The following is a 25,946-nucleotide window of genomic DNA, read 5'->3' as shown; positions in this document are numbered from 1 at the left end:
GGCAGCCCCTGGTGACCCGCCTCTGCCATCCAGGCCCCACCTGCCCAAATTCTGGAACCTCTCAAAGTAATACCACTAGCAGGGTCCTAAACCCTCAGCGTGTGAGCAGTGAGGGCTGCTGAAGCCACCAACCATTACTACGTTCTTCGTGCCTCCATGATGGCTGTGCTGCTGTGTCTGATCTGAGTCTCTTCTCACCCATCCTTGAAATACCTAGGTAACAGCCCCAGGACTAAGGAGGAAATAAGTAGAAGAAGAAGAAATAGGAAGAGGGAAGTCCAGGGGCGGCCAGGGAGAAAGTGAGACTGCAGACTAAGATTCAGGCCGGGCTGGGGAGGTATTGAGGCTACAAAGGGTTTGCGGCGCAAGAATAAGGACCAGACCCTGAGTTTGATGTCAAGAACTCACGTTAAAACAACAACAACAACAACAACAACAACAACAACAACAACAACAACAACACAGAATTCCAATTTTAGTGCTGAGTGGGCAGAGACTGGTGAGTCCCTAGGGGTCAATGATTGGTTAGCTGGAGGGCTACTTGGAGGGCTCCAGGCCAATAAGAGAGACTGTTAAAAAAAAAAAAACCTATGGTAGGTGGTGTCTGAGGAACAACACCTACAGTTGATCTCTAGCCTTCATACACAACCACACACACATGCGCGAGCACACACATACACACAAACACGTGCACACGTGTGCCCACATATGTATGATTCAGGCCTGAGTTAGTTCATGAAGAGGTCAGGGAGGAAATTGTCTTTGCCGGGTCTGGTCTGCAACAAACTCACCTAACCCACCACATAGAACCTATGAAGGAGCCTAAAAGAACATCAGGAGGGTGACACGTTGTCCCCAGATCAGTGACACCATGTTCTGACTGACCGTTACAGGCAGGAGGTTTCCTTCAGGCACTGTGATGGTTGGAGTCGGTCAGTTACTAACTTGACAGGATCTAGATTCACTGAGAAGACAAGCCTCTGGGTACATCTGTGAGAGATTATCTCTTAAAATACTATCTGTTAATTTTATATGTATGTGTGCCTGCCGGTGTCCCACGTGCGTGCCGGAGCCTGTGGAGGTCAGAAGAGGGCTTGGATCCCTCAGAGCTGGAGTTATAAATGGTTACTAATCATCATGTGGGTGCTGGGAGCAGAACTCAGGTCCTCTGCAGAAACAGTCCCTTCTCAGCCGTCTCTGCAGCATCTGCGATGGATTGTCTTGATCAGGCTAATCGAGCTGGGGACTCTTACTTTAACTGTGGTGGGCAGCATCTCCTGGGCTGGGTTCCTGGGTTTGAATACAAAGGAGAGAGTCAGCTAAGCTCCAGCATTCACAGCTCTCTGCATCCTGACTCCGGGTGCCATGTGACCCACTGCCTCCTCAAGCTCTTGCTGCCACGATTCCCCGAGATGTTGGATTGGACCTTCAAACTGGAGCCAAAACAACCCCCCACCTCACCCCCAAGAAGTCGGCTATTTTGTCTCAGGAACTCATAGATAATGCAGGCACCAAATCCTGACTGCCTGGCTGCCACCCTGAGGTGCTGTTCTGGTCCTGCCAGCCAACAAGCAGCCAGCCCTCCAGCGCTCCCCCTCCCCTTGCCCCCTTGCCCCATGGAGCTGCCCTGCCTGGAGAAGATGGCAATGTCCCCTCTTGTAGGCGGGACACATTCCTCCCAGCCTTTGGCTGAGGCCAGCAGCCAGGCATTACTACGCAGGGGGCCTCTTTGTGAGGCTGAGCAGCCTCCGGGTGCCCTCTGTGAGTCATTTCCTGTTAGTTCCTCCAAGAAGTCCTGCCATTCTTTAGAGCAGAATCTGACATTTTTGCAGGACTGACTTCTGGGGCCTTTTGGTCAAGAGGTTGGTGGGAGAGAAGAGAGCCTTTCTTTTATATTTACAAAGCTATTAATTGGCTTCTTTTTTAAAATTAGACTCCATTATGAGTTCACTTGGAGTAGGAGCATAGCTTTATTTTTGGCCCGAGTCTCAAATGGTTTCAAAGGTTTTTTTGTTTTGTTTTGTTTGTTTTGTTTTTTAGACAAATGAATCTTCCATAGCAGGAAGGCCAGCAAAATTGCTACCAGGGCTTCTAGTGTCAGAGCCTGGGCCCTGGTGGTCCAACAAGCCATCCTCAGTCACCATCCTCAACAGGCAGATTAAGATACAAGTCATAAAGAGAGGCAGACTTACTCCATATTCTACAATGGAAAAAATCAACACACCAAGAGGTCTGGTGACCCCCAACTCCATCTTTAGATTCTCGATGTGAAGGAGGTGTAGGTTTCAATAGTAAGAAGGGGGTTGGAGAGATGGCTCAGCAGTTAAGAGCACTGGCTGCTCTTCCAGAGGCCTCTGCTTCAGTTCCCAGCACCCACACAGTGTCTCACAAGTGTCTGAGTTCTGGGGAATTTGACGCTCACGTCTAGTCCCCATGGTACCTCATGCACACACTGCACATATGCACGTACACAGAGTGCTCATACACACACGCAGTCAAAACACACAGATAAGTAAGTTAACAGAAGGCAAGAGGTGCGCGTCTCTCGGCAGTCCTGGGTGAGGTACCGTCCCAGCCGTCACGCACATCCCTATCCCGCCCCAGTCATTCTTGAATGATTACTTGTCAGAAGTGTATGAAGTCTCTTCCTGGGACTGGCATCTGGCTTCAGCTCTTTCCTTCCCTCACGCCTGGGGAGCTCCCGATTCCTTAGAGACTTTGTCTCGGTATTCTGTTGGCCCAGGAGAGGGGTGTGGCTCCTCTGAGATTGTCTTCCTTCCTGCCAGGCTGGTTAGGGAAGGAAGGCAGGCTCTGTTCCGAAGCTGGTGGAAAAACCCAGGGAGGTGCACCTCAGGGTGCCTCTCTGACGTGGGGAGAAGAGACGATGCAGGAGGGTGGTCAGGGCCGTTCCCAGAGCCCACCTGGCTCTCCTGTTTCTGTCTCCATGTATCTAGCTAGCAGCAGAGACGTGCCAGGTGTGGAACCCAAAGGCCTGGCACAGACATCCGTGGCACCGCCCAACAGTTTGCCCTTCTTACATCTCCCCAGTCCACAAACCTGCCAATTATTGAGGTGCAAAGGGGGATCATTCTACCTCACTTGGGTTCTCTATCTACATCACTGCACAGATCCCTGGGGATAGCTGCTATGCAAACTTTCCCTAATCCGGGGCTTCCGGAGCACAGGCATACCTTAGTGCGGGACATAGGCACATCTTCAGTGCAGCTCCTCAGGGTGGGGTCTTGGACTCTACATCGCTCAAGGCAGTGCTGATACGGACGCTTCAGGTCACAAACACATTTGAGGAGCCCAGAGCGTAGAGTATGCCCCTCAAACTGCAATGGGGGGGACTGAGCCCAGAGGAATATGCCTTCCTCAGGACACTGCAGTGAGGGTCGGGGAGGCTGTTGTCTGCCTTGTGTGGCTAGTGCCATAGCCCTCAGGCAAGAGCTTTCTTCTTGGGCTTCACTGCTCAAGTGAGTCTCCCAGGAACTTGTGAAAATGCAAACACAGTCTGATGCCTTACTGCTGTGGTAGTGAAGGACCAGGAAAAATTCAGACCTCCTAGCAAACAGAGTAGAGCCAAAAATGTAGGTTAGCCAGTTCAGTGACTCTGCTCCAGGAATTGGCTGACCATAAAAGTTAGATTAAAATCTTAAAGAACAATCTTGAGATACGGGAAGCTTCTCCTTGTGATTTTTCACTGATATTCTCGACATTTTCCAATGACGCCATCCCTACCCCCTTGGGTTGTGGTTTCTTCCTTTAAATACCTCTTCTCCCAGCTCCTCGTGGTCGAACCCCTCTACCCTTGCATGGGATACAAGTCTCAACCCCAGTGCACTGGTTCCTATCAATAAACCTAGTGTTATTACAGCAAGGACGGTCTCACATGAGTTTTTTTGGGGGGGGTCACGTCATCCTGAGACTTGAGTGAGGGTCTCCCGGCTCCAGGGGTCTTTCAGTAGCAGGGGAGACTGCATTGCAACAACTCTCTGAGCCTACCGGGGCCCAACAAGGTTAAGGACCCCATGGGGTGAGCAAGATCTCTAGAGGATGGTAGTGTTGGCAGTTAGTAAAATTGCAACAATGTTGCAGAGGCAGAACATGGACACTGGCAGTGCACATCCTTAATTCAGAATTTAGGGGGCTGAGGTGATCTGATCTTTGTGAGTTCAAGGCCAGCCTGGTCTACTGAGCAAGTTCCCAGACAGCCAGGCCTGTCACATGAAAACAACACATTGAAAACAACAGCAATAAAACAAACAAAAAAAAAAAGTGGAACATGAGAGAGTGAAACAGACAGACAGACAGACAGACAGACAGACAGACAGACACAGAGAGACAGAGGCATAATTGTCTGTATCTCTGCATCCGTATGTGTGTGTGTGTGTGTGTGTGTGTTTGTGTGTGTTTGTGTACAGCCTTCAAATAAATGTTGACATTTACGTTAAAAGGCAAAACTTTTTAAAAACACAGGTCTATGTGTGCAGGTAAAAGTCAAGGGTTCAGACTCAGATCTTGTTCCTCAGGAGCTGACTGTCACTGGCTTGGAATTAACCAAGTAGGCTCATCTGGCTGGCCGGTGAGCCCCAGGGCTCTATCTGTCTCTGTCTTTCTATGACTGGGATCACAGCTCACTGTGTCTGACTGCTTTTGGGTGTGCTGGGGACTCAAACTCATTCCAGGCTGGTACCTTCCTGTCTGAGCTATCTCTCCAGACCCAAGACGTGGCACTTTTGAGAAGTGACTACACTGTGATCCACCTTCATGGCTAGGATTAGTGATCTTAATCGGGTGTGTCCGGCCCTCTTGTCTTTCTCTGCCCTGTGCCTTGTTAAAAAAAAAAAAAAAGCCTCCACAGGTGTCCACCTCCAATCTTGGACTTCCAGCCTGAGGAATGGCGAGGAAAAGGGTTTTTATTCTTCGACCTTGCCCTGCCTCAGGTATTCTGTGACAGCAACACCATCCAACTATGAGAAGCATAATTAATGCAGTTTTGGTGACCTGGGAACAGAAAGCCCAGGGCACTGCCAAACCAGAGGTCTTTATTCTCCTGTACCACCCTGGCTTTACTGGAAGGCTGCTGTTAGCATTCTGTCTAAGCCCCGCCCCACAGTTACCTGGCAACACCCAGGTGAGCCTGACTCACTATAAAAGGAGTTGCTGGCTCCCTGCTCTCTCTTGCTCTTGCTCTTGTTCTTCCCTTCTTGCTCTCTCCTCTTTCCCCATTCCCTCCCCCTCCCTCTCTCCAAGTGTTTATGACTGCACTGGTCTATACTTCTCTACTTCTTTCTCTATTCCCTCCCTCCCTCCCTCCCCCCCCCCATCTCTACTACCCTCTTAACTCTCCGCCCCATGCCCTGAATAAACTCTATTCTATTCTATACCATTGTGTGCCTGGTCCCTCAGGGGGGAAGGGATGCCTCAGCATGGGCCCTCCGAGGCACGCCCTTTCCCTAGACCTCACCACACCTCCATAGAACATATCCTCCCAACCTCTTTATATTTTTATAAACACATCAGCTGCTGTAGAAGGAAGACCTTAAAGCAGAGACAGGCAGCCCTCTAGGTCTCCTATGGTGGAAATGACTCCCAGCTTAGTCTCTGTGAAGTGCTCCAAGAACACTCGAGGGCAAAGATACGGAACAGTGGCCGGCCAGAATCAGACTCAGCGGTCTCCTCTCTCCTGTTGTTTGTTTGGTTGGTTTTTGTCGACTTGGCCCGGCTCATGCTAGAGTTATTTGAGAAGACGGAACCACAACTGAAACAATGTTTCCATTGGGTGAGGCTGGATTCAAGTCTGTGGGACCTTTTCTTTTCTTTTCTTTTCTTTTCTTTTCTTTTCTTTTTTTCTATCTTTTAAAATTTTTTCTCCCATATAACACATCCCAACTGCAGCCTCCCTCCTTTTCTCCTCAGTTCCTCCCTCCTCCACATCCACTGCCCCTCCTCTATTTCCCTTTAGAAAAGACTACCGACTAATGTTTGGGAGTCCAGCACACTGTGGGTGGTGCCATCCCTGGGCTATGGTCCTGGGTGCTGTAAGGAATGGGACTGAGCAAGCCAGTGAGCTGCACCCCTCCATGATCTCTGCCTTAGTGCCTGCCTCCAGAGTCCTGCCCCGACTTTCCTGGGTGACAGACTGTGATGAGGAACTGCAAAGCTGAAGTAACCCTTTCCTCCCAACTTGCTTTTGGTCATGGTGTTTTACCTCAGTAGTACAAACCCTAACTGACAATTTCCTTCTTAAAAGACATTTGGGGCTGGAGACATGGTTCAGGGTTTCTGCCTCATGAGCAGGAAGACTTAACTTCAACCTCCAGAATCTATGTCAAAGCGAGGAAGGGTGGCATGTGTCTGTAATCTCAGTGCTCCTGTGGTGAGGTGGGAAGTGTGGACAGGGGAAACCCCAGAAGTTGGGAACAACCCAGATGTCTCTCAACAGAGGAATGGATGCAGAAAATGTGGTACATTTACACAATGGAGTACTACTAAAAATAACGACTACTAAAAATAACAGCTACTAAAAATAACGACTTCATGAAATTCATAGGCAAATGGATGGAATTAGAAAATATCATCCTGAGTGAGGTAACCCAGTCACAAAAGAACTCACATGGTGTGCACTCACTGATAAATGGATATTAGCACAAAAGCTCGGAATGCCCAAGATACAATCCACAGACCACATGAAGCTAAAGAAATTGGAAGATCAAAGAGTGGATGCTTCAGTTCTTAGAAGGGGGAACAAAATATTCATGGGAGGAAAGACAGAGACAAAGTATGGAGCAGAGAACTGAGGGAAAGGTTATTCAGAGACAGCCCTATACGGGGATCCATCCCATATACTGTCACCAAACCCAGACAATACTGTGGAAGCTCAGAAGTACATGCTGACAGGAGCCTGATGTAGCTGTCTCCTGAGAGGCTCTGCCAGAGCCTGAGAAACACAGAGTCAGATGCTTTCAACCAACCATTGGACTAAAAACAGGGCCCCCAATGGAGGACTTAGAAAAAGGACTGAAGGAGCTGAAGGGGTTTTCAACCCCATAGGAAGAACAATGATATCAACCAACCAGACACCCCCCCCCCCAGCACATTCACACACATACATACATACATACATACATACACTCACATATACTCACACACATATACACACATGTGCACACACTCACACACCACACACTCATATGCATGCATTCACACATGCACTTGCATATACACACTCACATACACACTCTCACATATACACATACACACATATACTCACATACATACTCATATGCACGCACACACACATTCACACATGTACATACACTTGCACACATATACACACACATGTGCACACACATTCTTACACACATAATTTTATTTGAGGTATTGAAGCAATCTGATTTTAAAAACTGTGATATTCTGTTCTGCCTTGAATTTAGACTTTTTTTTATGGCAAGCTCTAGCCATAAAGTATAAACAGACTTCACCATATGAGGCTCTGTGAAAAGTCTTCAAAAGGAACAAGCAATGGCCCAGCAAGATAGCACTTGCCACCAAGCCAGAGGACCTGAGTTCGATCCCAGGACCCACACAGTGGAAGGAGCAAATCAACTTCCATAAAGTATTCTCTGACCTCCTCAGCATATTATGGCATGCATCCCCCAATAAATAAAGAAACATAGTTTAAAATTTTAAATGAGATAAATTCATGAGTCTGTGCACTTTAAAATTTTGCCCTCTTCGTCTCGCTTTCTTGCTATGTGAACTTGAGATGTGAGGAGAGTCAGGCTCCAGGAGAATGGAATTCTTTGAGCTCAGTCCAGGATGTAGCTCTCAGGGGAAGAACTAGCTTCAGGGAGCTTATTGTCCTAATCCTCCTGAAAGTGACTCCTGCTGCCTGACACCCAGGGCCACTTCCCCTGCCGCCAACCCAGGTCAGGACCTGGGAGGTAAGATGCACGTTAGGGCATAGAGTCAGACAATTTCCTTCCAGTGGCTCCCTCTGGTCTCATCTTGGGAGCTGTGATCAACAGGACAGGATACCCTTGCTTTCACCAAGCAGAGTGGCTCTTGGTGGGTAGCAGGAGCTTTTCTGGGGAAGCTCCTGGCTGATTCCAGAGCTCATGCAGGCATTCCTCCAGGGGATTCTGGGAGACATTGTTTCTTTCTTGTGTTGTTCAGTTTTCTACCACTGAGTCATAATGTCATAAAGTTCAGAGGGAGCACGTGTTGGGATTTCCAGACTCTGGTGTTTCAAGACAAAGAATCCAACCACATACGTGTAGATAAGGGTAGAAATAGGGACAGCTTATTAAGAAGTGGGTCAAAGGCTTGGAAACCCAAAGGCCCTAGGACAGGAGAGCCATGACCTTTTATGGATCACTTATACACATCAAGCATGAGACACTCTCCCTGTGCTGTTCTGCCTGTTGCGTGTAGCCTCAGTGGGCAGGAGTTTCCAGCGTTTCTGCTCATTGGCTTCTTTCGGTGCCTTGCTCTCCCGTCTTATGCCCCCAACCGCAACTGACAGGAGCAGCTCGAGAGAGAGGAGGGGTTTATTCGGGCTTGTGGTTTCAGTCCACGGTCACGTGAGCCTCATGACATCATGAGGACAGTGTGTTGTAGAGAATAGTCTTCTCTACTTCCCAACAACCAGGAAGCAATGAGGGAGGCCAGCATCTCAGACTTCCCTTCAAGGGCTCATCCACGATGACCTAACTTCCTCACACCCGGGCTCCACCTCCTCACACAGCACCACAGGCTGTGGACAAAGCCTTCAGTGTGTGAGACTTTCGGGGACAACCCAAAGCCATCCTCTCCCTCACACGTCCCGTATGGACCCATTAGGGACCCTGGCCAGCCCTTTTCCACCCCAGCTCCAAGGACAATCTTTACATTGGATCACCTGCTGAGTGCCAGGAAGCACAGAAAGGTGATGGAGAGTGGCCCCCTGTGTCCCCATCATGTCTGACCGGTGGCTCGTGCATCTCTGAGGTCATTGCGGCTCTTCTCACTAGGTGCATTGTTTCCTCCGCTGCCCTCGGTCCCCCACCCCCATCCCAGCATGCATCCTTATGGTCTTAGGGAGACTTAGCTCCCCACTCACAGGGAAAGGCCACCAGGCTTAGAAAACTCTCCCTGGGGTCTCTTAAAATAAGTAATAAAGATTTTTTTTTTCTTTTTTTTTTTTTTTTTTTCAGAGCTGGGGACCGAACCCAGGGCCTTGCACTTGCTAGGCAAGCGCTCTACCACTGAGCCAAATCCCCAACCCCAGTAATAAAGATTTTAAATTGGAATTCTTAATAATACAGATCTTCTCAAAATCAGTCTCCCATCTATCCCTCTGTCAACCTCTCTGCCTCTCTGATGTAAAAGTCTCCTGAGGACAGGCAAGTGGCCCAGCCAGTAAAAGTATTTGTCAGCAGGTCTAGCAACCTGAGTTTGATCTATCATACCCACATGGTGGAAGGGGAGAGCTGATCCCTGCAAGTTGTCCTCTGACCCCTACATGTGTACCAGGGTACACTGGAATACACACAGACACAGACACACACATACACACACACACACACAGACACAGACACACACACACAGACACAGACACACACACGCACCATAAAAATGTAGTAAAAACATAAAAAGTCCCATGAACTCTATATACAGTAAATACCTTAGCATGGTTCTGTGATCTATGCCTCAGGTTAGCTCAACTGTGAATTATTTCCTTCACACCCACAAAAGTCAAATCGATAGCTGGCGACTGAGGACCAGTCTCTCACAAGGTGCCACTCACAGCCCACACTAGTGCCTTAGTTTATATTCTACTAAAAGAAAAGATACAAACATGATACATATGGGATGGTGAGGTCCAAATATGGGCTAAAATTAGAATCCCATACAATGTAACACATGGTTAATCAGTGCACAATACATACAATGTAGCATAGGTAATCAATGCACCCCTGTGTAAGTGAGTTGCTGGAGCTAAGACTGAAAGAGAGGAGAAGATTCCTCTATTTCCTGCTCAAGGCGTAGCTGAAGTGCAGCAGCTAATGTGCTAGGAGGGGTCAAACCCCATTCCGAGAGAGAGAGAGAGAGAGAGAGAGAGAGAGAGAGAGAGAGAGAGAGAGAGAGAAAGAGAGGGGGGGGAGGGACGAGGGAGGGAGGGAGGAAGGGAGGAAGGGAGAGGATATGTGTGTTATGTGCAATAAATATTAATATGGCTCCCTCATCTGCCACAGTTTCTTATTCAGAAGGAGCCCGGTCGCAGCTGGTGGCAGCCCAGTCTTGTGACTGGCATCCTCCTTCAACTGCCCCTTCATAGTTTATTCTTGGCTCCGGGGAAATATCTCTGACCCAGGAGAGCGGGCATCTCACCAATTCCCTTCAGGGAATTTTTTTTCCAGAACTTTTCCTCCACACCCAGCTTTCATTCTATTCCAACCATCAAAGTCCTATGTCTCCACGGTGGGGAAACCTAGAAAGCACAGGAAATTAATTGCATAATTCAAGGTACACTCTGTGTGTGAGTGCATGTGTGCATATATTCTAAGCATGTGCAAGTGCATGGCAGCCATGGGAGGATGTTGGTATTCCCCTCTATCCCTTTCCACCACATTCTCTTGAGGCAGGGTCTCTCACTGAACCCAGAGCTCACTGTTGGCTGAACCCAGAGCTCACTGTTTTTCTGCTCTGTTGGCTGTCACCCTCCCAGTGTTGGAGCCACAGACTCTTGCAGGCATGCTTGGCTTGAAATAGATGACCTAACTCAGACCCTCATGCTCGCCCAGGCCAACGTTCTTACCCACTGAGCCACCTCCTCCTTCCCCTCAAAGTATATATGGTAAACCTTTCTCTACTGATTTCTGTGAATAAACATCACGGAGGGAGAAGAAGGAGGATTATCCGAGCAGCCCTCATCCTGTGTGGAACTGCAACATCATTTCTGGTTTAAGAAGTGTGTGGTTCATTTCAATTAAATATATATTATATTGAAATGCTCCTTGTACTCAAATTTCATCTTGGATTGAAATCTCCATTAACATCCAGTGTGTATTTCCTTTGTCCATTTAGATTCAGTTGTGTTCCGATTCCCTTCTCTCTTGGGCATCCCACAGCTCTTAGGGCACGCCCTTGCTTGCTTACTTCAGTCCACTCCGAGCTTTCTTCCTGCTCAGAAACGAGAGGGTAGACATCCTAAATGTCTCCTTTTATGAAAGCCGCTCCCTCCAGCTTGCACAGCATCCACACCAGGAGGGGCAGCTTCCTTTGAGCCAAGCGCGATATAAAAAGTGCTATTGTTTGGAAGGCGGCAGCTTCAGATTCCACGGTGCCTCTGGCTTAGGTGTTGTTTCTTTTTACTATTTCCTCCCTCATACTTTGAGATGATAAAAACAGGGATCAATTATGACTCCAAAACAATTGTCATTTAAAAGAATATGAATCTATTTTAAACGATCATAATGTGTGTAGCTCCCCCCACCTCCCCACACACACCACCTACTTCCCAGGCTATTGTAATGGGGGAGCTTGGGCAACAAAACAAAACATGTCTCCTTTGGTATTCTGCTGAGCATAATGCTGTGTTCCCGGCTTTTCCTTGCAAAGGGGCGTTCTTCTTGAGTTCTGCCAGCTCATACCTCCATGAACTTGGTTGGTCTCTGTCTGAACCCCAGTAGGGGAAGTTGAGCCATTCTTCCCCAGTGAACCCTCAGCAGATGGCACCTCTTCAATCCCATCAGCCTTCTTGTCCCAGGAGCTTGGATTGGGGGCTGAATGAATGAATTGGCTCTCCGCAGAGCCACGGGCATCCCAAATGAATATCGCCTCTACCTTCCCACAGAACAATGACCATCCAAGGTCCTGGAGGGTCTAACATGAGTCCTCCGGCGCTTCTGTGCCTGATTCTCTAAGGTCTCAGCTGAACTCCAGGGTTTGGTGCTGACTCTGGCCTTTGTGAGTTTTGTAGCCTCGTGGCTGAAAAACCCTTTCTGAGCTCTAGGTTTGTGTCTGTAAACCTGGAACAAAAACAAACCAACCAACAAAACCCATGCACCCGGGGCTGGGGAGATGGCTCCTGCTTGTCTGATAAACATGCAGACCCGGTGTTAGAAAAAGCTGGAGCTGGTTGTGTGGCTTTGTAATTCCAGGGCTGGGAAAGTGAGACGGTTGACTCCGGGGTCTGCTGACCAGCCAGCCTGGCCTAATCCAGGCCAGTGAAAGACCCTAGCTTTTAAAAAAAGATAAGGTATAGACAATGCCTGAGGTATAAAATCCAAGGTTGACCACACACACACACACACACACACACACACACACACACACACACACACACACACAGACACACACACACACAGACACAAACAGACAGACAGACAGACAGACACATACACACACGCTCAGTGGTGGCCGCACTCTCTCATGATTCCAAGAGCAAAAGGCCATCTTGGCCCTTCCTGAGCGAGTGCAGAGTCCTGGATCTCAGAGACTGGAAGAGTTGGGACAATGGCAGGAGAGGCATCCAGTAAACCATGCTGGGAGTGGGGGTCAGGAGCCCAGTGTCACTGCAGGTTTCTCAGGAAAGAGGAATTCTCCCCAAATCTGGCCTCCTGAGCCAGGTCCTCGAAGTGGAGCCCAGGGTAAACCCACTTTAGCAAACACCTCACTTGTTCTAATAACAACTATTTTGGCTCCAGGCACCATGAGATCCTTAAAGGATACCCTGCTGCCTGCATTAAGGAGCCCTGAGTCCCAGACAGGAAAGGGCAGCTTTCCTGAGTCATACTTCACTATCCTTCAGACTTTACTCTCTAAGACTCCTGTGACATCCTTCCAAGCCAGCCACCTCCAATATTCTTTCTAAATGCCCCATGGGGAGGGAAGAAACTTTGCCGCAGCTTCTAGCATCTAACCTGAGTAACCCCACTTCTGGGTAGCTTCTCCTTTCTTGCTGGAGCCTGCAAAGCTATGTCTTCTGTAGTCCCGCCCCCATACCCAGACCCCCTGTCAATCTGTCTGTCTACAACAGGGCTGCATGGATGGAGTGCTGCACACAGATTTGCTTTGTGACGGCTCTGTGATTTAGACAGCGTTCTCTTGTGTAGAATTGGGAAGACAGCACCTGCTTTTGCCGGGAAGCAAAAAGTCCTCAGTGCCTGGCAGCGCCGAGAAATGGCTCCCAGGAGACAGAAGGAGAGAGTTCACCTCGCAGTGGTATTTACAAGGGAAGGAGATGTAGGCCCTGGAGGGAGATAATCCTGAGTAAATCGCAATGGTTCTCAGAATGAGGTTCCCCAACCTGTCCCACTCACCGAGTGGATTCTGCTTTGAACCCAGATAGACGCAGTTGCTGAGATTCAAACTTGTCTTTGGTTTTGTTCTTGAGACAAGGTCATGGAGCCCCAGGCTGGCTTTGAACCCTCTCGAGTCAAGAATGACAGCATCTATCCTCTTGTCTGTACCCCCTTAGGTACAGGGACAGGACACCTGGCCCACTTTCTATCGCACTGTAGATCGATTGCGGCGCTCCGTGCATGCTAAGTGAGTGCTCTAACACTCAAGCTCAAGCAACACCCTCAGCCGCTCAAGGACCATCTTTTCCAACCTGCATCCCTCCCAAGGCTCTCGGGACAGGAGCCTAGATGTCCTGGACCTTAGACACACACCCTGGATACTGGGTAAATGGTGCGTCATCTCTAGAAGGCTTTCTGAGTGACCTGTGCTTACTTTGTATATGCATATTTGTGGGGTGTGTGTGTGTGTGTGTGTGTGTGTGTGTGTGTGTGTGTAACCCAGAGATTAACTTAGGGTATCAGGCCTCAGTTACTCTCGCCTTGCTCTTTTAAGACAGGGTCTCTCATTGGCCTGGAGGTCACCGATTGGGATAGACAGCCTAGCCAGCAAAGCCCAGAGACCTGCCTGTCTTCACCGCCCCAGCGCTGGCATTATAAGCGTGTGCCACCCTGCCTTGCTTTCCCCACGAGTACTAGGGTATTGAACTTGAGTGTTCACACTTGCAAGGCAAGCAGTGTAACAGCCAGGCCATCTCCCTAGCTTGCTTTATCCCCCTCTCTTCCTACAAGGGTAGGGCATGGTCAGGAACCAAGGGATAGTGCGGCTGAGGGTACGTGGTAAAATAAACTCTCAGGGGCTGAATACGGAAGCCAGACCTTCTCCTGTCACCAAGCACCATGGACTCCAGCATGGTGCACCACATCTCTGAGCCTGGCTTTCTCTCCCATAGAAAAAGCTAACAGTTCCATGAGCGGCTGCAGAAGGTGGGGATCTGTGCCCTTGTCACAGGCAGGACCAACCTTGTAGTTTTGGCTGTTGTTACAACCTCTTGACTTCAGAGCACACAAACTGAGGCCCAAGCTTGAGAGGACTTTCTGGAGCAGGGCTTCTTGAATTTTCTCCATTCGCCAATCTCTCTATATCCAATAAATTTTGATGCAATCCTTGATACACAGACAAATCGAAGATTTGCTGGTATCAACTCATATTCTTATCTTAAACAATTCGTTGGTATACATATAATTTACTGTTTATTAAAGACAAAAGAAAACATACATGCTGATGAAGTGGGCGAGCTTGTTTATTTTTACATGAGAGTTAAATCTTGGCTGGATGTTCTATACTGAGGACACAGAGCCTCTGCAACACTTTTCAGAATTGATTGATATTTTCTACTTATAATCACCAATTCTGAGAATACTGCTTTTGCATAAATTCATAGTATAAACCGTAGACATATGTTTGGGGCCAACCCAAGTTCACTGGATAATTTTTTTTAAAATGAAACTTGAGTCAACCACCACACAGTAGTTTTTAAAAGACTCAAGCCCAGGACAATGTGAAGTTGTACAAACTTGATGCTTCCACACTGGGAACAATGGTAGGGGGACATGAAAAGTCTCGGTTTCCTGTAATCAAACTATTATGTTTCTGCAAGAGAAGATCTCATATTTACAGGAAAAACATGGCAGGCCATAAGAGAGAATCGTTTTGAACCTGAGCTGAGGTTTCGGGCAGCATTCGTGACTTCTGGTGCAGAGCAAGGGGCACATGTGTGTGGTCAGAAGCACGGCTGCAGTGAGGTCACATGACATGACACGGCTGACTGAGGCCAGGAGCATCTTGAAGTCATGGCCTTTGCTTTTGAATTAATTTTATGGGGCGGAGCATTCAAAAACCTTTCACTGTTGCCAACCCTTTGGGAACCTTCCCCATGTTCAGTTATGTGACCCCCATAAGAGGTCTAGAGTCTAGGAGCTGGCATCTAGACGTTTTCATCCAAACCCACTCGTTTTTCATTCGTAAGAGCTGCCGAGAATCCCACAGCAAGCAAGGCAATATAGGTCGTTTCAGAGTTCACAGTCTAAATCATGAGTGGACATGATCCAGTGAAAGATCCACAGACCAGCCCCGGGAGTCCTGAAGGCACACTGGGGCTCTCAGTTTTCCAGGGACCATCTGGGCTGGATAACTGCCTACGTCATGCCTGTTAGACCTAGGTCATGTCTGTCTAGCATTGCTGTATACGTGGTGACTCAACCTGGGCTTTGCACCCCAAATAGGTCAACGCTGACAGAACCTTTAGCTCTAGAGCCCTCTCTGTGGGTTTATCCAGACTCCCTGAGGCCTGCCTCCCTCAATCCTGTCATCAGGATTCGACATTCCCCACTTAGCTCCCTCAGGCTTCCCTTCATCTCTGAACATTCCTCAAGAACCAATCTCCTGTGGCAGGGAGTGAGGTATGTGTCAGTCACTGTCCCGTGGCTTTCATGCCTGCCATTTCCAACAAGCAGAGTCAGTGCCTTGGCCACAGCTTGCAGGGACAGAGATCTCTGGCTCTGTGGTTGGTCCTTCTCTGCATCCTTGTCCTGATGTCTGTAGCTGTGTTATTGTCCTTCTGGTCTTACCCCTGTGCCTAAATGTAGCGTCTCAGAGCACAGTACTTCTGTACAGAGAGACATACCCATTGTTGCTTGCCGTGCTGTTGCTTTGAGAGTGAGTCTCACACTCGCAACCCTCCTGCCTCAGCTTCCTGAGAGCTGAGATTCTGTTTCTGTGCCTCTGTACCCCACTCCTGTGTCATGTGGGGTGTAGCGCCACCTCTTTAGAGTTCGGCGGACGACAGCTCAGTTCAGGAGGTCCTGTCTACTCCCAGGCAGGCTCCACCCCAAACTCTGTGATCCTCACAGCATACTGTCCCATCTTACAGGCCCTCCCTCATCTGCAACGTCGCCCTCATCTCTGACATTTCCCCAGAGTGAGGGAGTCCTCACGTCTCCATCTCTGAGCTGCTCTGTTGCTGGGCCACACTGTACTGTAATGATTAATGATAGCACAACAGCTCTTCCTCAGCGGTTCTTAAGGGCAGCCTGACAGCTAAGATTATCAACTTGACAGGAGCTGAAATTATCCAGCAGGAAAACCTCCAGGCCCGCTTCTGAAGGAGTTTCTAGATTGAGTTGATTGAGGCAGGGAACCCCACTCTAAACGGTACGGTGCCATCCCGTAGGTTGGGGGCCCAGAAGAATAAGCAGGAGCAAGTGAGCTGAGCACCAGTATTCACCTCTCCCGGCTTCCTGACTGGAGCACAATGTGACCAGGCCCCCTCACACTCCCTGGTCAAGGCATCCCGGCCATGATGGGCTCTGTCCTCAAACTTACTCAAACCTTAAGTTGCTCTTGATGGGAAAGTGACCTGTGATAAAGATGAGACAGAACCTTGGCCAACCTGTTGCCATGAGGGTCTAGCACAGATGGGGTGTGATGAAATCAGAGAGCCATATAACTCCAATTCTGAGACCCCCCACTTTGACTGGGGTGTGGTAGGAAGCACTCCAGACTCGGACTTTCTTCTCGGAGGCCGAGAAGAGCTGGCAGAATGGTGGGGCAGCTTGAATTCAGGCATCTGATCACAGGTAGCACCCGCCCACAGCTGTCCCCATGGGAACCATATCCAGCAAACCTCTAACTCCGAGCGAGCGGCGTCCAAACTCCCTCCCTCCTGCCATGGCCCTAGAACCCAGTGGGGGCTGATGTGGGCACGGGGCCAACTCAGGGCACCCATAGCCCCCGCCACAAGGCCTGTGAGGGGCTGCAGCTGCAGGGACAGGGTGGGCAGATTGTCATGGAAACCAAGCTGCTGGCCTTTCTCTGGTGTTTAGAGTTTTGACAGAGACCAGGCTCTACCAGCACACACACCCCCGGGCTCCTCCCCACCTTCTCAGCCTGTGTCCAGAGTACACAGCAGGCACAGAGATGGGTCAGAGGTGCCAAGGAGTGGAGCAAGCAGAAAGACAGAGAAGTTGACCACGAGTCTCTCTTTCTGATGATGACCACTGCCATAGTCTCTTAGACCAGGTACTGCCGGGAAGGAGGCAAGTGTCACAGGTAGGAAATGCTTGGTGTTTGGGGCCTTGGGACAAGAGGTTTTGAGTTCTTGTCTCTGCTAGTACTTCACAGTTTGTTATCACTGGTGAAGCTTCTTGACCTCCCTGTGCCCACTTCCCCCACATAGGAGATAAAGGCCATTCAATCCCCCAGGTCTTCATCAAATACCTACTCGAGGTAAGCCACGAGGCCCTCATAGGTCACTATCACAGTTTAGGGATATAACCTGTCCTCAGAATAGTTAGATAGGTTGAGCAGAGGCAGCTCAGTTGGTAAAGTGCTTGTATTTGTAAGCATGAAGACTTGAGTTTGACCCCTAACACTCACCTAAAAGTTCAGGCATGATGGCACACACTGTAATCCCAGTGCTAGGGTGGTAGAGATGGCTCTGAATTCCAGGACATGGGAATGCCTCAAAAAGAAAGTGAACTGGCTAAGGGGAGGCATGCATTTAGCTCTTGAGAGGCAGAAGCAGGCAGATCTCTGTGAGTTTGAGGCTAGCCTGATCTGTATAGAGAGTTTGAAGCCAGCCTGGTCTACATATAGAGTTCCAGGCCAGCCAGGACTATATGGAGAGACCCTGTCTCAAAAATAATCAAGCAAACAAATCAAAACAAACTAACTAATAAAAAACTCCAATGTGGTTGAAGAAGGAGGAGGAAAAAGGAGGAGAGAGGAACAGGAGGAGAAGGAAGAGAAAGAGGAGAAGGGGAAGGAGGAGGAAGAGAAAGAGGAGGAGGAGGAGAAAGAGGAGGAGGAGGAGGAGAAAGAGGAGGAGGAGGAGGAGAAAGAGGAGGAGGAGGAGAAAGAGGAGGAGGAGAAAGAGGAGGAGGAGTTGGAGAAAGAGGAGGAGGAAGAGGAGGAAGAAAAGAGGTGTATGGCTCCTGAGAAATGACAGCTGAGATTACCTTTGACTTCCATGCATGAACACACATGTGAATGCACACTCATATACATGTACACCTGTGTGAACATACTGGCTTATATAGTTAATGTACACACAAGAATTAGATGAGCTGTGCACAGTAGCACATTCCTTTTATCCAAGCACTGGGGAGGCTGGGACAAGCCGACCCTGAATTCAAAGCCAGTCTGGTCTGCCTAGCAAGTCCTCACCTCAGACACCAAGAATTCTCCCTTTTAATCCAATCCAGGATCCCACACTGTGGGGTGCAGCTGCCTATATTCAGGGTGTGTCCTCCTGCCTCAATTCACACAGTCTGGAAACTCCCTCCCAGACATGCCCAGAGGCTTGTCTTTTCAGGACTCCAGATCCCGTCAAGTTGACAACACTAATCAAGACAGAAACAGTAACTTCTCACTCACTGACAGCTAACTGAGTCACTGGCAGGGAAACTAGTGAAGAACACATGGCCTGAAGAGTTAATTTATATCCAGCGTGAGTTAAGCAACCACTTCTGTGTCTTCTTCTCAAAACTCCCCTTTTATCTGGTAAAACAATAAAATCTTGCCCAGAAGCCGGAAGCGGGAGAACAGCTGCAGAAGTTCAGTCATGGAGAATGTGGTTTGCCACAGGACTCCAAGCCAGGTTGGAGGAGCTGCTCTCTAGCTGCAATCACTTGCTGTATCAGAGAGGCCGATGGCATTGTCATGGTTAGGGCTGGTGCCTCCCCATTATGAGGTCCTTGTACACATATGGAATAAATAGATATGTGAAATTGCATGAGGGTATAGGATTTGTCCGGGATAGGTTTTGTTTGTTTGTTTGTTTGTTTGTTTGTTTTGTCAACTTGACACACGCTAGAGTCATCTGGGAAGAGGACCCTCAATTGAGAAAATGCAGTCAAGCCCATGCACATTTTCTTGATTAATAATTGACGTAGCTTTAGCCCACTTGGGATGGTGTACCCCTGGGCAGGCATACTACATCGTATAAGAGAGCAGGCCAAGCGACCCTGGAGGAGGGAGCCAGTAAGTAGTGTCCCTTCATGGAGTCTGCTTCAGTTACTGCCTCTGGGTTCCTGGTTCCCGCCCAGACTTTCCTCCATGATGGATTGTAAACTGTAAGTGAAGTAAACCCTTTCCTCCCCAGGCTGCGTTGGCCACCATGTTTACCTCAGCAACAGAAAGCAAACAAATCCAACATCCATCCAGGGGAGAAACGGGGAAGGTCTTCTCAAACAAATCCAACATCCATCCAGTGGAGAAACAGGGAAGGTCTTCTCAAGGGAGCGGTGTCTAATCTGCAGAAGGATGGGTCAAAATGAGCAGGGGATGGGGAAGGAGTCAGGTGAGAGGGGAGAGGAGAAGGAAGAACAATGTCTGAGAAGGCTTCTAATTGCAAGAGCGTGGGGTACCTGAATACCTGGGCACTGCAGCCTTCAGGGGCATGAAAGTGAGAGTTCTGTGCCAGAATCGTGGAGCCACCTGGGGCCTCAGGGACTTCACTGTAGCAGCAACAGGAAGCAACGGGAAGACAGGGTGCTTGGAGAGGACACCATGATCAGATATGTATTTCTGTAGAGAGCATTCTAGTTGCAGAGTAGAGAAAGCACTATGGGGTCATAGAATGGCAGTGGGGAGGCCTGTTAGCAGGTCCTTGAAGTTGTATGCTGACCTCGACATGATGGTGGCCTCAGAGATGGAGAAATGATATAATCAGGAGGACTCTAGGAGTTCAAGTTAGAGGCCCTAGAGAGAGGACTGTGGGGGTGGAAGACAGGATAACCTCCTAGACAACCTCCAGACTCCTGGCTTGAGAGTCCAGGTAAGCAGTAGTGTCCTTAGAAGGGCTTCTCTGGGTAAGGATTGTTCTGAGTGGGGCACAGGGGCAGAAACCACTAGTCCATCTGTAAACATGTCTGAGATGTTGGTGGAGTGTCCATGAAGGGAAACTCAGGGTTCCACCACATTAGTATGTGTTTAAACCTGGCATTCACGGGAGAGATTTACGATGGAGCTGACAGACTCAGGTGCCATATCAGGTAGGTGACTGAAGCCCTGGGGAGGAAGAGGCTTAGGATGGAATCTTAAAACGATTCTCCAACTACCGCCAGGTGGAAGCGGAGGAGACAGCCAAGGCCAGAGAAGCTCCTCTGAAAACAGAAGCCAAGAGGATGGGGTGTGGCAAGGACCATGAAGCTGATCGTGCCGAGCCCCTGGGATGGGAGCACCGGAGAGGAGTCACACAACCGCAGGGGGACCCCACAGCAGAAGCCTCTTACGATTCTGGGTGTCTCGGGACTGCCTCCAGATGCACACTTCCTCTTTACTTGGGGAGTTACTTTTTGGCTGCTGTGATAAACGCCTTAACCAAGGCAAGTTGAAGAAGAAAGGGTTTATCTGGGCTCACGGGTCCAGAGGTAGAGGAAGCCATCTCTATCGTGGTGGGGAAGCAGTGTAGCAGGCAAGCATGGTGGCTGAGGCTGAAGCTGAGAGCTTGCATCTTTGTCTGTATGCAGAAAGGAGAGAGAGAGAGGGACAGAGACAGAGAGAGACAGAGAGAGACAGAGAGAGAGACAGAGAGAGACAGAGAGAGAGACAGAGAGAGACAGAGAGAGAGACAGAGAGAGAGACAGAGAGACAGAGAGACAGAGAGAGAGACAGAGAGAGACAGAGACAGAGAGAGACAGAGAGAGACAGAGAGAGACAGAGACAGAGACAGAGAGAGAGACAGAGAGAGACAGAGAGACAGGGAGAGACAGAGAGAGAGAGAGAGAGAGAGAGAGAGAGAGAGAGAGAGAACTGGGAATGGCCTGTGGCTTTTGAAACCTAAAACCTGCCTTCAGTGACATGCTCGCTCCAGAGAGGCAATGCCTCCTCGAACTCCCCAACAGTGCCACAAACAAGGAACCACACACTCAGGTACCCGAGACTACAGGGGACATCTCCTTCAAGTCACCACACTTGGGTATGCCCATTTTCCTGTCTCATCCAGTTTGTTCCTCTGGAAGGGTGGTGAGAGGGATGGCCGCTAGTGATATGTTGCAGAGGTTTTAGAATCATTGCCATCACACACAGCCATCAGTTAGTGGCTGCCACACTATCCCAACAGCAGGAGCCCGAGCTCTCCAGAAACGGCCTCCTTCCCACCTCTAACAGGCTCACCAGCACCCACAGGTGCCCCCACCCCAAGACCCGACGTCATCAGAGCAGTGGAGAGATGCCCCCTTGGCTCCTTTCTCCCCTGGTGTGATTGCTCTGGGGCAGCTGAACAGGATGCTCTACTCGAGATTTGACCCTGATCAGGCTTCTCTGGGGCAGAGAGTCTGTTAACATGACACACAGCATCTCCCAAGCAACAGAACTCGAGATATCAACATGACACACACATGTACATGCACCCTTCCACACCTGAACAGGCACACACACACACACACACACACATACACACACACACGTACACTTGCACACACACTAAAAATAACAACCGTGCCAAGAGTGATTACACACCTCCCCACTCTCCACTCGACACGCCTTGACCTTTCTATCGGCCTCCACTTTGCCCTGGCATTTTAGAAACACGATGTTTTTAGTAAATTCTCTGAATGCTTTTGTGTTTTTGAGACAGGGTCTTACACTAAGCCCAAACTGGTCTTGAATTTGCAGCAATCCTCTTGGCGCGGCCCCTCCTCATATCCCACACACTAGGATATGAGTTACCTCGTCCTGTTTGACTCTTTCCCAGATGTTGCTTGTTTGTTTGTTTGTTTGTTTGTTTGTTTGTATGTGTGAGTATTTTACCTGTATGCATGTCTGTATACGCGCCATGTGGAGGCTAAAAGATGGAGTTGTGGGCAGTTTCGAGCTGCCATGTGGAGGCCTAGAATAGAACACAGGTTCTCTGCAAGGGCACCGAATGCTCTTAGCCACTGAGCCATCTCTCCAGACCAGATATTAAAAAATAAAATAAAATAAGACTTGACTCTTCACTCTGACATAATTTAAAACTCACAAAAGGTTGCAAAAGCATTCTCCTGTCTCAACCCCCCACCCCCACCCCAACTTCAGTTCTGGGGTTATAAGAGCAAGCTACTACAGTCATCAAATTCTATAACGTTTAACACACAAGGACATTGATCAAACTCAGAGGGACATAAAGTTAGTATAAGACTGTGGGGACCAGAGAAGTGAGAAGGTGAGGACAGGGAAGGAGGATGGGAAGGGAGGACAGAGGAGGGAAGACTGGGGAAAGAGGATGGGGAGGGAGGGAGTTGAGGGAAGGCAGGAACAGGAGCCATAGAATGTCTGTGGGAAACCGTCAAAGGCATTTAATTTAATAGGGCAACTAGGATTGTTCATAATTCTACCGTGTACATATCAACACTCAAATTTTGGGAGCAAGAATCTTAGCTTCCCTTCCCCTGTCCCTTTATGATTCGGTCTCTGCTAGAAGAGCGGAGCCTCACAGGGTGTGGTGGTGCAGGCCTTTAATTCCAAAGCTTGGGAGGCAGAGGTAGGTGGATTTCTGTGAGTTCCGAGTCAACCAAATCTCCGTAGTAAGACCCTGCCTTGAAAATCAAGCAAATAAAAAACAACCCCACCCCCATCCTCCTCAAGAGGGGATATTGACCCAGAGAAGCCGCTTTTGAGTTGCTTTGGGATGTTTGAGTAAATGAAGTTGTAATGGACAAGCATGGCTGCTCGCCAGTTTCCTGCACTACAGTGTGGTTTCCTGCAGCTGCGCAGAGCGGGCTGTTACAGAAGGCTCAGCTCGGACGGGGGGGGGGGGGGGCCTGTGCGACCTCCCGTCTTATGGTCCCACAGCCCTACAGACAGGCGACTTTCAGCTCTCACATGGCTTTGAGAACATTTTTGTCTCAGCATTTCATCTGAAGCTATGGTTTTACATCACCAAGTCTGCAAAAAACAGTTCGCAAACGGAACCAAAACTTTTTCGACAAAGAACTTTTAAGGCGAAAACGGGAGATAGAGTAGATTGTTTTTAATTTGTTTCTTTCTGGCAAAGGGGGACAAAACACACTTTGACGAGTGTGAGTGTTTATTCTGGGACAAACCCAGAGTATGAAAGGGAGCATTCGGTGGGTGCCGCTCTGCCATGCAGGGGCGCGGTGGGGCTCAGCCCATCCTGCTCAGGACCCAGCCTGGCCCCAGGCTTGGGAGTCTGTCATGGCTGCCAGAGGAATCATTATCTAATTGCAGCCTTTTCTCTTCCTTAGGTTTCAGCGCGTCCCAGGAGAGCATTTAAAATCACATTTACTACTTTACCATCTAATCACACATAAGCCTCTCCCCATACCCTCCACCCTCCTTCCATTCAGAGTGTACTTTCTGGAGCGCCATCCAGCAAGCTGGGTGGAATTCGTGACGGGAAATGGAAACGGTACCCACGAAGGCGTGATTCCTCGTAGCTCCCTGAGTGAGGTTCCCATCAGGCAAGCCCGGCCACCTTCGTGGAGAAGCGCGGACAAGTGTAAGTTTTGCAGAGCTGGGGTCTCTAGCTTGCTTCTGCTAATGCTACCCCAGGCCTTTAGACAGAGAACAGATGGCAGATGGAGTTTCTTATTGCCATGCGCAAACGCTGAGCCCACCTCATGATCCCGGACCCCATGGTTTTCAGTAGACAACCTGGGCTAAGAAGAGATCTCCGACCTTATAGAGCAGCAAAGGTTTGGCTGTGGGACTTGGGGTTCAGCCTGTGACATGACTGAAAGACATGTGCTTGGGGGCGTTATGAGGAGGATTTCAGATTTACTCACGGACAGAGCACATGCTCTTTAAAACTGTGGCCTTCACAAAGCGCTCCTCTGTGGAGAGGGCCAGTGTTCTCTTTCTTTGACCGGTAAGAGAAGGTTGTGGCTAATTCAAGCCCTGGTCTCTCCTGCATGCTCTATCAAGTCTGTGCTTTCGAATCAGTCACCTTGACATAAAAACACTTCATTAGATGGCGAGATTTTAGAAAGTTTTATCAAAATGATGGTAACCGACGACACCAATCCTGGCAGCATTGGTGAGGGTGCTACGTCTAAAAAAAAAAGGAGAAATACTGGGCCTCTCTGGGCTGTGGGAGATGAGTTTTGCCTCAATCTCAAGTGGCAGTCTTGGTGGGGAGATCCAGGGAAGAGGAAACTGTTGGTTCCCGTTCTTGCTCACACTCCAGAATCAACAGATGTTTCAGGGACTGCTGGATGCCCTGCTGGTCCCACTGGGCTCTGCGCATCTCAGGAGTTAACAGTGGAGAATCTGTAGTTTTCAGAGTTCTGAGAGTAGGGCCTTTGGGATCTGCTGATGAGAAAGGACAATGGAGGTGGTGAGGCGGATTTTGCAACCTCTGTGGAGTTTCTGTGTGTTCAGTCAGAGACAGCCACATGGACTGCCGGTTTGACACCAGGAAAAACCAATCCCTCAGTTCTCTCTGTGGGTCTAGCTGTGTTTGGGCAGCAGTCTTTTTCTTTTCTTCTTCTTCCTCTTCCTCATTGTCTTCCTCTCTACCCTTCTCCTTTTCTTCTCCTGTTCCTCTTTCTCTTCCTTCTCCCTTCCCTTCTCTTCCTCTTTCTCTTCCTTCACCTTTCTCTAGCATACTTAGTGTAAGGCTTCTCTCTTAATTATGGTTTTGTTCCTTGAGATTACCTGATTTAATTGGTGCCAAAAGGAAAGAGGCACACCGTCCAGCCATCTATCTGCTGTGGTCTTCAAACACAGTTTGATTAGGTTTTACTGCAACAAAGAAAGAAAAGATGCAGGCAGAAGGAGTCACAGATGCATAATTTGAGTAACAGAAGCCAAAGGTTGGGTTTTCTAACCACACAGTGTGGGAGGAAGGTTGAAATGACATAGAGGAATGAATTGCTTTTAGACTGATGGGCAAATTTGTTTTGAAAATGGCATAAAGTTGGTTTGAAACGTTAGAAGGTTTTGGAGTGGTCTTAAAAAGTAATTTCCTAGTTCCCTGTCCATTTGCTTAGCAAGCGGATGATGATGATGATGATGATGATGATGATGATGATGATGATGATGGCAATCACAGAGATGGGAACACCGGCATATTTCCCCGGCATGGGAAAGAGTATACATCTACAAGGCTGGTCCTAATAACCGCCAGAAGGAAATGGAGGAGAAATCTGAGAGTGCGGTGTAATGGTAAAATGTGACAAAAGAGGTTGTTTTAATATCCCCTCAAATATTACCAAGGAAATGCTCTCCCAAGACAGCTTCCTAACTCTGGTCAGGTGGAGTCATGTGTTCCTGAGTCTCAAAGCCCAATCAAGTCACGAGGCTCCTAAGGACCGCGGCATCCGCTCTAGCTTCCGCAGTCTTCCTGCTCTTGGAACAGAGATATGGAGAGACACTGTGACTCTGGAGCCTTCCTGTCCGGGTTGCTGACCCCTACCCCCTTCTTGTTCATTCTCTATTCACTGGCAGGCCTTTTCCGCATAGATGTCTACCCTCGTCTGACCTGCCTTTCCAAGTCTTGACTGACCACACCTCATTCTCCCCACCGGGCGCAGCCGCCTTCCCCTTCTCTGCTTTGTCTCCGTTCTTCGCCTGTGCTTGAGCTCACTTCTCCTATTGGCATGCTGCTTGCGTTTTGCGCAGCTCCTGACAAACTGTGAGTGTAGGTGGGG

The 25,946-nt window shown here is 49.0% G+C and overlaps 1 protein-coding gene across 2 annotated transcripts in view; it reads left to right on the top strand.

Annotated features, from left to right (window-relative positions):
* The first annotated feature begins 23,368 nt into the window (after positions 1 to 23,368).
* The window catches only part of Scn10a (sodium voltage-gated channel alpha subunit 10), a 112,326-nt gene continuing 109,748 nt past the window's right edge, over positions 23,369 to 25,946 (top strand). Inside the window, exon 1 of one of the 2 annotated variants that reach the window (XM_039080964.2) lies at positions 23,369 to 24,163. The gene's annotated coding sequence lies outside the window, so the exon portion shown is untranslated. The remainder of the gene's footprint in view (positions 24,164 to 25,946) is intronic. The other variant, NM_017247.2, reaches the window with a different exon arrangement.

The sequence above is a fragment of the Rattus norvegicus genome, chromosome 8 (assembly GCF_036323735.1).
Source record: "Rattus norvegicus strain BN/NHsdMcwi chromosome 8, GRCr8, whole genome shotgun sequence".
Classification (NCBI taxonomy): domain Eukaryota; kingdom Metazoa; phylum Chordata; class Mammalia; order Rodentia; family Muridae; genus Rattus; species Rattus norvegicus.
This window is presented reverse-complemented; position numbering and strand designations above follow the sequence as displayed.